The sequence below is a fragment of the Oncorhynchus mykiss genome, chromosome 7 (genome assembly GCF_057628025.1).
Source record: "Oncorhynchus mykiss isolate SJ-2025 chromosome 7, ASM5762802v1, whole genome shotgun sequence".
Taxonomy (NCBI): Eukaryota; Metazoa; Chordata; class Actinopteri; order Salmoniformes; family Salmonidae; genus Oncorhynchus; species Oncorhynchus mykiss.
Genome location: NC_143028.1, coordinates 49,938,240 through 49,952,827, shown reverse-complemented (window position 1 = coordinate 49,952,827; position 14,588 = coordinate 49,938,240). Strand labels below are relative to the sequence as shown.

The 14,588-nt window shown below is 42.0% G+C and overlaps 1 protein-coding gene across 6 annotated transcripts in view; it reads left to right on the top strand.

The window, feature by feature from the left end:
* Positions 1-14,588, top strand: part of LOC110528020 (voltage-gated potassium channel subunit beta-2) — a 153,738-nt gene that overhangs the window by 17,472 nt on the left and 121,678 nt on the right. For 2 of the 6 annotated variants that reach the window (XM_090241235.1, XM_036983556.2), the window contains exon 1: positions 6,919-7,111. The exons of the other annotated variants lie outside the window; for them this stretch is intronic. The gene's annotated coding sequence lies outside the window, so the exon portion shown is untranslated. Of the gene's footprint in view, positions 1-6,918; positions 7,112-14,588 lie in introns of those variants that run through there. 6 annotated transcript variants of the gene reach the window in all.

Sequence of the window (14,588 nt, the reverse complement as noted above, 5' to 3'; positions counted from 1 at the left end):
TTGTACTTTCACAAGTCACAGAAATAACAATGGCATTGTCAGAATTTCTCACCCAGCTTCTACACATATGATGACTAACTTGTCTGTTCCAATGCACAAAGTGATGGAACAGTATAGAGCTAATACTTGAGTACATCTACACAGTGATTTGTGAATTAGATTACTGATGTATCAAAGCCATTCTGATTGTACGTCGTGGTACTACCTGGTGATTTACAATGCTAGGCAATATTTAATGTTTGACACTGAATAGTGATCTAGTGCTGTGAGGTGTGACTTATTTGACACAGTGCCGTTTGAGATGGGTGAGTTTTGAAGGTAATTTCTGCTCCTGACGCAGTGGCTTTAGATTGAGTAGAACAGCTCAGTGTGGGGCTGTGTGTGTGCTCTCTGGGTCTGTTCTAGGATCGAGTCCCCCCTGTCCATGTAATCATTGTGATCTAAATGACAAAACTGTTCCTAGATAAGCCCTCCTACTCTGAGATGCTTGAAACATCTTGCTGTGTCAGTCTGGTCTATGCTGGCCCTGGGTAGTGTAGTCCAGAGCTCCGTATGCATGGGGGGGTTAAGGTTCACTCACTACTCCTGAGAGATAAAGGTGATGATCTGATATGTACAGAGCAGATGCCTGGTTTGGAACTGCCCTGTGTGTTTACTTTGTCTTTCTGTTGTCTGGTGCTCAATCCAAGAGTCTGGAAAACCTCTCACTTCCCTTTCTCTCTCTCTGCCTCTCTCACTTTCCCTTTCTCTCTCTCTGCCTCTCTCACTTTCTCTCTCTCTCTGCCTCTCACACTTTCTCTCTCTCTCTCTGCCTCTGCCTCTCTCACTTTCACTTTCTCTCTCTCTGCCTCTCTCACTTTCGCTTTCTCTCTCTCTCTGCCTCTCACTTTCCCTTTCTCTCTCTCTGCCTCTCTCACTTTCCCTTTCTCTCTCTCTGCCTCTCTCTCTCTGCCTCTCGTTCTCACTCTCCAGTTAATGTCACCTCTCCCAGCTCTTACTGACACCCACCCTTGACCACCCCTCTCTTTCTATTATCTGAAATTTGGTCAGTCCACATGGATGAAATCAGAACCTATGTTTCACAAGTTTGAGTAGCACAGTACACCCGTCACCTGCCAAATGCGGTTAGATTTTGTCGTTGGGTGATGTATATTTCACCAGCCATGTAATCAAAAGCCCACATGCAGAAGTTGGACAAATTGACAAGAAAGGCTACTGAAGTGTACATTTGTCCTCGTGTTTCTTGTTACATTGTTTTGTTCACATGCTAGGTTGTTTTGAGTTTGCTGCAAATGTCTGCTGCTTTTTTCATCACAGACAAGCCAGTGCCCAAGTTACCATGATAACGGCCCTTCCCTTAAAGGGCCAACAGAACATGTGTCAGACCTAATGATTGTGCTTGAATCACTCCCAAACACTTTTATTCACTAACTTTTAATCATTGTTCTCCTTTATGTATTTGTGTGCTTCTATATTTCTACTTAGGAGCACATCATGTACTCCTTGTAAAAAATGTCAGCGTAGAGCCCTGAACTATAACAATAAATAAGCCGTATCACTCAGCATTTTGTGTTAGGGAAGGCACTTTGTTGATTCTTGATGTTCAGTTGTAGAACTGTTTATTTGTTTTTATTATTGGATCTAAATGCTTTATTTTAACATACATTGGTTAAAAGACGCAGGTCACAAAAATTTAATGAAATTAAGCAATATAACCAATATACTGTAACCCATTACTTCTTACTAGGATTACATTTCTTGTTTTTTAAACATTACAAAGCATGCTTATCTGTTTTTTTTTGTTGTAATAATAAAACATAAAACAATTGGCTAGTAAAAAATCTGAGTGGCTGGTAGATTTTTTTTTCTGTCTACCTGCCACAGTGGCTAGTGGACCAAAAAGTACATTTCCCACCCTGGCTGTACTGTACTCTTCTGTGCTCTGTTGTGCTGCGCTGTGATGTCCAAACTTGTGAAACATGAAATTCATATCCATAATTAGGCCTATGCATTTAAATACTGGAGAAGGACAATCATATCCATAATTAGGCCTATGCATTTCTATACTGGAGAAGGACAATCATATCCACAATTAGGCCTATGCATTTAAATACTGGAGAAGGACAATCATATCCACAATTAGGCCTATGCATTTAAATACTGGAGAAGGACAATCATATCCACAATTAGGCCTATGCATTTAAATACTGGAGAAGGACAATCATATCCATAATTAGGCCTATGCATTTAAATACTGGAGAAGGACAATCATATCCACAATTAGGCCTATGCATTTAAATACTGGAGAAGGACAATCATATCCATAATCAGGCCTATGCATTTCTGTGTAGTACAGATCAGAGACTAAGGCTGTCCCTGACTAAAACATATCTTGGTCGACCGAAAGTCGTCTGTTCTTTCGACCAATCGATTGGTCTTCATTTTAAAACGTGTATTTTCCAATAATAGACATACCCTATATATGCATTGAACTTGTCTGATACTTTAATAAGCACAATGTTTGTTGAAATAAGACACAAATGACTCAAGGGGGAGCCATAGATCACGATAACCAGAAGAAAAAACCTTAACCTGACCCAACTATTCTCCTCCCGCTTCTACTGACTTTCACAGATTCTGCCGTTACTCTCCCGAAGTTGCCGGTAATAGGCTACACAAGGATTCAGCAACTTTTCTCATGTGGAATACCAATTTATCTTACCATTTCTTCCAATCTGCATGCCAGTTGTGGTTTTCAAATGCACATTTTTGTGGAACAGTTGCATTTAATTGATAATAACATCTTCGCATCTCAAAATCATTGTCATGTGGTTAATCAAAATTCTATCCAAATCTAAATGAAAATGATACAAACCTAAAAAGGTGCTTCTATTGCCAACTATGTAAAAAAATGCCTTTAACGCCAACAAAAACATTGCAGCCTGCAGGTAGAAAACATATCCTATAAATCACAATGGCTACACATGGCCTGTCTGCAATGAACTTGAAACATTGTATCAACTATCAACTTGGGTCAAGCCTGAAGCTCCTAATGAGCTGAGACAGAAACAGCTGTAGGCTATTTGAGCAAGAGATAAGAAGTAATCAGGTAGGGCTATCTTATGATGTTTATACTGAATCATAGCATCAACATTTTCCCTTTCAATCTGAGTGGTTAACATAAGGGGGAGACCTGGAAATATTTTTCAAATACATTGAGGAACTATTGTCATTCTCAATGGATATAAAAACAGACTTTTGTTTGCTGAATATATATATATATATATATATATATATATATATATATATATATATATATATGTGTAGAAAATACTATAAATAAAGAAAAACCACAGTACCAGTCAAAATTTTGGACAAATCTACTCATTCCAGGGTTTTTCTTTATTTATACTATTTTCTACATATATATATTTTGCAGCAATATGCCATCCCATCTGTTTTGCGCTTAGTATGACTCATTTGTTTTTCAACCAGACAATGACCCAAAACACACCTCCAGGCTGTGTAAGGGCTATTTGACCAAGAAGGAGAGTGATGGAGTGCTGCATCAGATGACCTGGCCTCCAAAATCACCCGACCTCAACCCAATTGGGATGAGTTGGACCGCAGTGAGGGAAAAGCAGTTAACAAGTGCTCAGCATATGTGGGAACTGCTTCAAGACTATTGGAAAATCATTCCTTATGAAGCTGGTTGAGTGCATGCCAAGAGTGTATAAAGCTGTCATCAAGGAGTAAATGTCAGTTTGGCTTTTCATAGCATGACTTTCTTGCTGAGTAAAGCTGTAGGTTAATGCTCTGCAGCTGGTCTCTGACCAATCAAGACAAAGCTGTGTGTGTGTGTGTATGTGATTTGTGACCCACCTCGGCTCTGTGCTGTCTCATGGTGTTGGACTGCCAGCCAGGTCCGGGGAGGAGAGGGAGGGCCTGGGAGAGGGATAGAGGACACATTGAAAGTGCAGCCCCATAGCACTGGCTGGAAGACTCAGGCTGCTGACTCTGAGACATGTGAAACGCAGCCTGACAGCACAGAGGATGGTTAACTGATGTTCACAATCATAGTCATACACACTGATGGATACACATATTTCCTGTATACAGTACAGACTTTACATTGACACTGATGCACCTCAACTCTTTGTCCAGCGTTGGGGAAAATTCTTACATAGTACATTGAAATAAAGTGACATTTTCTATTGTAAATGTGTGAGGTCTGCTCATATTACTGCACTGTCACACTACCCTACACTGTTTCATTATGGACTTACTACTAACACACTGTCACACTACCCTGCACTGTTTCATTATAGACTTACTACTAACACACTGTCACTACCCTACACTGTTTCATTATAGACTTACTACTAACACACTGTCACACTACCTACACTGTTTCATTATAGACTTACTACTAACACACTGTCACTACCCTACACTGTTTCATTATAGACTTACTACTAACACACTCACACTACCCTACACTGTTTCATTATAGACTTACTAACACACTGTCACACTACCCTACACTGTTTCATTATAGACTTACTAACACACTGTCACACTACCCTACACTGTTTCATTATAGACTCACTACTAACACACTGTCACTACCCTACACTGTTTCATTATAGACTTACTAACACACTGTCACACTACCCTACACTGTTTCATTATAGACTTACTACTAACACACTGTCACACTACCCTGCACTGTTTCATTATAGACTTACTAACACACTGTCACACTACCCTGCACGGTTTCATTATAGACTTACTACTAACACACTGTCACACTACCCTACACTGTTTCATTATAGACTTACTAACACACTGTCACTACCCTACACTGTTTCATTATAGACTTACTACTAACACACTCACACTACCCTACACTGTTTCATTATAGACTTACTACTAACACACTGTCACACTACCCTGCACTGTTTCATTATAGACTTACTACTAACACACTGTCACTACCCTACACTGTTTCATTATAGACTTACTGACACACTGTCACACTACCCTACACTGTTTCATTATAGACTTACTACTAACACACTGTCACACTACCCTACACTGTTTTATTATAGACTTACTACTAACACACTGTCACACTACCCTGCACTGTTTCATTATAGACTTACTACTAACACACTGTCACACTACCCTGCACTGTTTCATTATAGACTTACTACTAACACACTGTCACACTACCCTACACTGTTTCATTATAGACTTACTACTAACACACTGTCACTACCCTACACTGTTTCATTATAGACTCACTACTAACACACTGTCACACTACCCTACACTGTTTCATTATAGACTTACTACTAACACACTCACACTACCCTACACTGTTTCATTATAGACTTACTAACACACTGTCACACTACCCTACACTGTTTCATTATAGACTTACTACTAACACACTGTCACTACCCTACACTGTTTCATTATAGACTTACTACTAACACACTGTCACTACCCTACACTGTTTCATTATAGACTTACTACTAACACACTGTCACACTACCCTACACTGTTTCATTATAGACTTACTACTAACACACTGTCACTACCCTACACTGTTTCATTATAGACTTACTACTAACACACTGTCACTACCCTACACTGTTTCATTATAGACTTACTACTAACACACTGTCACACTACCCTACACTGTTTCATTATAGACTTACTGACACACTGTCACACTACCCTACACTGTTTCATTAGTGTGACACAGAACAGTGGCACATTCTCTTACTCTGTAAAACACACAGACATGTACTCTAACTCAGTCGTCATGCTCAAATGTTAGGGCCCAGAAATAGACTGGTAAACAAGCGTTTGCCTGGTCTCACACACATTGATTGTCTTTGACACAGGTTACAGGCAGGCCTCAGGCACGCGGCCACAAATATAGAAAATGATGATGACGTTAACCCGTAAGGAAGCCTTCCGTTTCTTCAACACTCATCGTGGACCATGGCATACGCACAAAGACTGTGCTACTGGGCGTACCAGCCTGGTTTTTAGTCGGCAGCATTGACTTTTTGTGTGTGCGTCAAAGTGCCCTTCCTTTGACAGTAAAGCCCAGTAGTGCTCTTTTCATACATGTTTCAGGAGGCTCAAAGATGAACCCATTCACTTGCTGTGTGATTCCAGCATTATGGACATTACATTTGCACGCAAAATCCCAACTCTAATGTCTGAGAGAATGGACAAACAAAATATAAAGTTAACATTTGATGTGTGTGTCTATAGTTCCTCTTGGGGAGTGTATACCCAAGAAAAATAACTTCTAAACATTGTCATGTTGGAGAAATAAAGAATAATAAGGAGTGTTATGGATTTCACTGTCACGCCCTGACCGTAGAGATCTTTTTATTCTCTATGTTTGGTTGGTCAGGGTGTGACTCGGGTGGGAAACTCTATGTTCTTTGTTTCTATGTTTTGGCCGGGTATGGTTCTCAATCAGGGACAGCTGTCTATCGTTTTGTATTTGTGGGTAGTTGTCTTTGTTAGTGGCATTATAGCCTAAGTAAGCGTCACGGTCGTTTCCTTGTTCTTTGTTTTGTTGGCGACATTTATCAATAACAGAAATGTACGCTCACCATGCTGCACCTTGGTCCGGTCATTTCCATGACAACAGCGATCGTGACAGTTACATGATCAAGGTTTTTGGGGAGAATGAACATATTAGCTAAAGTCTGTGAGTTTGTAAGTCTGGTCAAAACATGGATAGCCATTTCAAAGGAAGGGCTTTACTGGTGAACACAAAAATTATACTTTTGAATATATTCCATTATCACTTTAAAAACAACCGTTATGGATATTAGTCTGAAATAGACATTCAAATCAGGTAAATCCATTATTTTCCTCTTACAGAGCTTCCTGAGGAGAGTGATCCTCTGGGTCATACACTATCCCAAGATAGGTGCAACGTCAGAGATGACATACAATGGTTCCAGACACTACCACACGCTTCCTGTCTCAGACCTTATCTCCCACAAGGCCGAAGGAGGGAGTGACTGATTGGTTCCTCATTAATCACGCCATCCTTTCACATAGTTTGCAATAGGTAAAGACCCATATTCACACATGAAGACAATGTTCCCTCCTGTCCTCCTTTGCCTTATTCCCTTTCTGATATCCTGCAAAGCAACATGTGATAGACAAGCCTGACTTGGGCCCATATGAGGGAGGAAGTGCAACTGCCAACACCAGAGTCCGAAGGAATACATTCTAATAACAAGAGTTCAACAGTTCAATCATATAAGCATATTAAGCAGATAAGACATCTTAATTATCTATGTTGCTGAGCTAATTCTGATTCCTCCGCCACCGTACCTAATTGAGTCAAAGTAAAGATACCTCAAAAGAAAACAACTCAAGTAAAAGTGAAAGTCACCCAGTAAAATATGACTTGTGTAAAAGTCTAAAAGTATTTGGTTTTAAATATGCTTCAGTATCAAAAGTAAATGTAAACACTAAAATATACTTATAATTTAAAAGTCCTTATATTAAGCAAACCAGACAACCTGATTTTTTATATATTTTTTTTTCATTGCCAGGAGCACACTTCAACACTCAGACATTATTTACAAATGAAGCATTTGTGTTTAGTGAGTCCTCCAGATCAGAGGCAGTAGGGATGACCAGGGATAGTCTCTTAATAAGCGTGTGAATTTGACCATTTTCTGTCCTGCTAAGCATTAAAAATGTAACAAGTACTTTTGGGTGTCAGGGAAAATGTAAGGATGTCAAGAGTGTGCACAGTTGTCATCAAGGCAATGGTTGGCTACTTTGAAGTATCTCAAATCTAAAATACGTTTTGATTTGTTCAACACTTTTTTGGTTACTGCACAATTCCATATGTCTTAGTTCATTGTTTTAATGTCTTCACTATTAATCTACAATGTAGAAAATTATAAAAATAACGAAAAACCCTGGAATGAGTAGGTGTGTCCCAACTTTTGACTGGTACTGTAGCTGGAGCCCTGAGCTGGATATAATTCATTAGACAGATCATAGATTTCTAATAGTTATACTTAAATTATAGTTATAAACAGTGGTTATAAGCAAACGGTTTTGAAAATCATACTGTCGCTATTTCAAAATACCCCGGTATGCAGTATAAAAGGTATATCGCCCAAGCCTAGAGATGAGTAATGAGGCCTGCCCAGGAGACACCCAGGAGGGAGTGATGCATGGCTCTAGCCTGCCTGTGTGTGTTTGTAAAGCCAAGCTGCAGCAGCACAGGGCCTCCATCCAGACCAGACTGCTCTCAGCGCAACTCAGTCAGCTCTTTCCCACAATCTCCCCTCTACTGCGTTTTTCCCCGATTTTTAATTTTTAAAAACAAATTTTCTTTCCTCTCTCATTTGTTATTCTCTCTTTCTCCTCTCCTGTTTTTTCCCCTGGACTGTTCCTCTCACTAGGTGTGTGTTGTCCAGTCGCCGCAGGCTGCTTCTCCTGGGGAAGAGTTGTTGAGAGTCGGTCTGCTCAAAAAGCTACCTGGCAGCTGGCAGCTTGCTGCATTGGCTGCAGATTTCCTCAGCAATTCTGGACCATTCTCTCTGCTTTTACCCACTCAGTTAGCAACAACACTTGTCAGAGTGGTGGTGGTGTTGTAGTGTAGTAGAAACCTGAAGGAAGATTGTAGCCCTCCCTTATCGCGCTGGCAGCTCCTGTGGATTATACAGAATAGAGGACAACAACAGCACAAGGAGTAGAGAACTGCTGCTGTGTGAATAATTTAGGAGCAGATGGCTGTGTTTTAAGAAACGACCGTGTAATTGTATAAATAGAAGAGCAGTAGAACAGAAGGGATGTTGTATCGACCGTCTCTCTCTATCTGCCGCAGAGGCTATCTGCTCTCGCAGGGGTCCTTTGCTGACTTCACAAAAGCTAAAAACAACCAGCAGATGTTAAACAATAATGCCATTACGTCAGAACCACACTCCTCTCCCTTCCATGGTTATTGTTAGATTAGCACAGAGCAGGGATATTCAAACTTGGGTCCACAAAAATATATATTTTTAAAAAGCGACACTTACCAGTCGAGTACCAGTCGCGGCAAGTGTCGCTGGCTGCTAGTAAGATTCCTTGACTTAGACGTAAAAAATATATGCAAATAAATATTGGCCCCACGTAGGCTGCCCACATTGGCGCATCGGCTCCACATTGGCCCCCAAGGCATTGGCCCACTGTGGGCAGCCCATATGTGACCCACCACTTGGATTCTGTCCTGTGTAGCAAAATTTGAAATTGTGATTGGATTAAAAGTAAAGACTCAGGCTTGGTGTGGGCTGGCCCATGTTGGGCTGGTGTCCACTAGCCTGTGTTGGACTGGTGTAGGCTAGCCTGTGTTGGGCTGTTGTAGGCTTGTTGGTGGAAAGCCCATGCTGGGCTGGTTGTGGGCTAACCTGTGTTGGGCTGGTGTCCACTAGCCTGTGCTGGCCTTGGTATGGGCTTGGTGGTGGAAAGCCCATGCTGGGCTAGCCAATGTTGGGCTGATGTGGGATTGCTGTGTGCTAGCCTGTGCTGGGATAGCCCGTGTTTGGCTGGTGTGGGCTTTGTGTGGGCTAGCCAAATACTCACACGGGGCCAATAGGGTCATGTTTGCTGGGTAACCTTTGTTTAACCAGCTAAATAGCTGCTCTTAGCAAAAATGTGCTTGGAGTTACCTTTATAGCTAAAAGGCTATGTTAGAGTTTACACTTCCTCTTCCAATTTGACTGAAAAAGACATGTAAAGTATTGGTTCCATGTTTAATGAGCTGAAATAAAAGATCCCAGGTGTGGCATATCAAGAAGTTGATTAAACAGCATGATCATTACACAGGTGCACCTTGTGGTGAGGACAATAAAAGGTCACTCTAAAATGTGCAGTTTTGTCACACAACACAAGCCACAGATGTCTCAAGTTGAGGGAATGTGCAATTGGCATGCTGACCTCAGGAATGTCCACCAGAGCTGTTGCCAGAGCATTTTATGTTAATTTCTCTACCAGAAGCAACCTCCAATATTGTTTTAGAGAATTTGGCAGTGCGTCCAACTGGCCTCATAACTTCAGACCACATGTAACCACGCCAGCCCAGGACCTCCACATCCAGCTTCTTCAACTGCTGGATCGTCTGAGACCCGCCAGCTGGAGAGCTGAATAAACTGAGCAATATATCTGTCTGTAATAAAGCCCTTTTGTAGGGAAAAACTCATTCTGATTGGCTGGGCCTGGCTCCCCAGTGGGTTGCCTGGCTCCCAAGTGGGTGGGCCTATGGCTGCACCCCTGCCTAGTCATGTGTAATCCATAGATTTGGGACAAATTAATTTTTATTTAAAGCGTTGAAATTGTTGCATGTTGCGTTTCTATTTTTGTACAGTATATAATGTGGGGAGCTTAAAATAAGAAAAAATTATACCAAATCTATTCATTTTAAAATATTGATTACTTCTCCTTGCCATTATCATTCAACTGATAAGACGTGCCATTTTTGGGGGCTTGTTAAAACCTCTCTGGGATATGTGGGACGGTAGTGTCCCACCCCGCCAACAGCCAGTGAAGTGCAGGGTGCCAAATTCAAAACAAAAATCTCAAAATTTAAATTCCTCAAGCATACAAGTCTTTTACACCATTTTAAAGATACAATTATCGTTAATCCAGCCGCAGTGTCTGATTTCAAAAAGGCTTTACAGCGAAAGCACCACAAACGATTATGTTAGGTCACTACCAAGTCACAGAAAAACACAGCCATTTTTCCAGCCAAAGAGAGGAGTCACAAAAAGCAGAAGTATAGATAAAGTTAATCACTAACCTTTGATGATCTTCATCAGATGACACTCACAGGACTTCATGTTACACAATACATGAATGTTTTGTCCGATAAAGTGCATTTTTATATTGGTGTGTTATGTTCAGTAGTTCCAAAACATGCAGTGATTTTGCAGAGAGCCACATCAATTTACAGAAATACTCATAATAAACATTGATAAAAGATACAACTATTATACATGGAACTTTAGATAAACTTCTCCTTAATGCAACCGCTGTCAGATTTCAAAACAACTTTACGGAAAAAGCACACCTTGCAATAATCTGAGTACGGCGCTCAGAGACAAAAACAGCCAAAGAGATATCCGCCATGTTGTGTAGTCAAAATTAGTCAGAAATAGCATTATAAATATTCACTTACCTTTGATAATCTTCATCAGAATGCACTCCCAGGAATCCCAGTTCCACAATAAATGTTTGATTTGTTCGATAAAGTTCATAATTTATGTCCAAATACCTTCCTTTTTTAGGGCGTTTGGTAAACAAATCCAAACGCGCATGCAAGTCCAGCTGAAAGGTCGGACGAAAAGTCAAAAAGTTCCGTTACAGTCCGTAGAAACATGTCTAAGTGTAGAATCAATCTTTAGGATGTTTTTAACATAAATCTTCAATACTGTTCCAACCGGAGAATTCATTTGTCTTTAGAAAAGCAATGGAACGCGAGCTACCTCTCACATGACCGCGCGTCACGAGCTCAAAGCATTCTGCCAGACCTCTGACTCATTCCCCTCTCATTCGGCCCCACTTCACAGTAGAAGCATCAAACCAGGTTCTAAAGACTGTTGACATCTAGTGGAAGCCTTAGGAAGTGCAACATGACCAATATCCCACTGTATCTTCAGTAGGGAATGAGTTGAAAAACTACCAACCTCAGATTTTCCACTTCCTGGTTGGATTTATTCTCAGGTTTTTGCCTGCCATATGAGTTCTGTTATACACAGACATCATTCAAACAGTTGTAGAAACTTCAGAGTGTTTTCTATCCAAATATACTAATAATATGCATATATTAGCAACTGGGCCTGAGTAGCAGGCAGTTTACTCTGGGCACCTTATTCATCCAAGCTACTCAATACTGCCCCCAGTCACCAAGAAGTTAACGTATGATGGGGATCCCTGGGTCGGTGGTTTGCCAGGGCGGGGTTCCCTGGGAAAGAAAAGGTTGAAGACCCCTGGCACAGAGGATGCTCAGAGGATTATAAAGAGAAGTGGGGGCCCCTCCTAGGGTGCTCAGGTTATTATATAAGAGAGCAATGGCAGTGTTCACAGGCTCTGAGTGTGTGCGCCCAGCCCAGAAACCACAGTCCTCTCTGGCAACACACAACATGGGATTTTACTCTCTCTCTCTCTGTCATTTTATTGGCCTGATTTTAGATCTTATCCATCTCCACAGTAGAAGTATGCAGGATACATTTGTATATCACCTCTGACTGTGCCTTTTGCGCACCTATGCATACATCGTACATCTTTAGTCTGTCTCCTCTGCTCTGCCCTCTCTCCTTGCTGCAGTGTGTGGTAATCAGTGTGTAAGATGTGTGTGAGATACTAGAAGGAAGGAACCACATTACTCCCCTCTGTCCCCTGCACAATGCTCCAAGACACACTATGCTCCAAGACACAATATCACGCCTCTCCCTTTGTCTCTTGTCCCTTGATGAGAGAGAGGTGGGCTGGATGGACCCATAGAGAGAGGTGGGCTGGATGGACCCATAGAGAGAGGTGGGCTGGATGGACCCATAGAGAGAGGTGGGCTGGATGGACCCATAGAGAGAGGTGGGCTGGATGGACCCATAGAGAGAGGTGGGCTGGATGGACCCATAGAGAGAGGTGGGCTGGATGGACCCATAGAGAGAGGTGGGCTGGATGGACCCATAGAGTTAGGTGGGCTGGATGGACCCATAGAGTTAGGTGGGCTGGATGGACCCATAGAGAGAGGTGGGCTGGATGGACCCATAGAGAGAGGTGGGCTGGATGGACCCATAGAGAGTGGGTTGGATGGACCCATAGAGAGAGGTGGGCTGGATGGACCCATAGAGAGAGGTGGGCTGGATGGACCCATAGAGAGAGGTGGGCTGGATGGACCCATAGAGAGTGGGCTGGATGGACCCATAGAGAGAGAGTGGGCTGGATGGACCCATAGAGAGAGGTGGGCTGGATGGACCCATAGAAAGAGATGGGCTGGATGGACCCATAGAGAGAGGTGGGCTGGATGGACCCATAGAGAGAGGTGGGCTGGATGGACCCATAGAGAGAGATGGACTGGATGGACCCATAGAGATAAGAGGGGTTTCCCATTTCTGCTGCAGTACAGGCTCGGCCGGGTCTCATTTATAACACATACATTTCTGCTGCAGTCTTCTCTGTGATGCTGCTGCAGTGCAGGCTCGGCCGGGTCTCATTTATAACACATACATTTCTGCTGCAGTCTTCTCTGTGATGCTTCTGCAGTGCAGGCTCGTCCGGGTCTCATTTATAACACATACATTTAGGTTATCCATACATTTAGTACAGATCCATAACAAAGGGACAAAGCAGCTCTCACCAGCCACCGGTAGCCACTCTGACTGCTGTGAGACATGATGATATCATCACAGCCTTAATGTGCACAACAGCAGCAGTGCCATGTTTGGCCAATTGTTGCAGTAGGTCGAAGGGACAGATTATCCTCCCATTACTGTAAGAGCTCCCAGCTAATGGCTCTGAGCAAACCTACTGTACACGACTGACTGGTCTCTGTGTGGAAAGCACAAGGCTTCTGAATGTGGAAGCTAGTGTGTGTGTGAGCTAGGTAGCACATAGTACAAATAGCATGTGGTGGTTTGAGTGTGGTGTGTTGTAACTTGCACACATTACACGTGATCGATTTCCAAAAGCTGAGGAATGGTGTGTTGACTGAGAATTCATGTTTGGCCTGTCAACTGTTGTTGACAAACAAATGGCCTACCAAATATCTGAAATTATAATATGGCCCAACAAATGTTGGAAATTATAAGCAGAGCATGGTCTAAATTAGGGGTGAAAGTAGCCAGTAGGCCATATGGTACAGTTCGGAGTATCAGTTAAATAAATGATTATGGAATCATGGTGGATGGAACTGCGAAGGTAGACTACTTTATGAAGGGATTTGTTTGACTACCAGATGAAAACATCCCACAATATGTGAAACTGAATCTGCGCATGCTGCGTAACACAACAGTAAACGGGATAGGATGTTTACATGCCACAGTATCCCCATCTAAGATCATCACATCCCATGTATCTTATCCGGGTTTCTCATAACCGAGAGACTAGCTTTTTCGGGTTACTGTAAACGGGATTGGATGTTTACGGTTAACTCAAAAATAGAGTACTTGAGGATCCTTTAATCCCAAATAATAATGGGATACTGCAGTAAACGTGTGCAAGTAAACATGGTCACTGTCACTCTGTCTCTGCCTGTCTGTTTGTCTGACAAGGACAACTTTACATAATTTAGCAAATTATTTTGACTGCTTCGAGAACCATGACATGAATGCAGCCATATAGGGATCCTCTTTGATTCTGACTCAGATCTTTATTTAGGCCTATATCTCTATTATTATTCAATCTGTGTCACCAATCAGGACACCCCTGGCAGTCCTCGTCTGCCATTCTGTTCCTCCTCTCTTCCTGTGCCATCTATTGGCATCTGTGTGTTTCCTGCTGCTAACACTGTACTGTACTTTCCAGGCCAGGACTGCCTACTT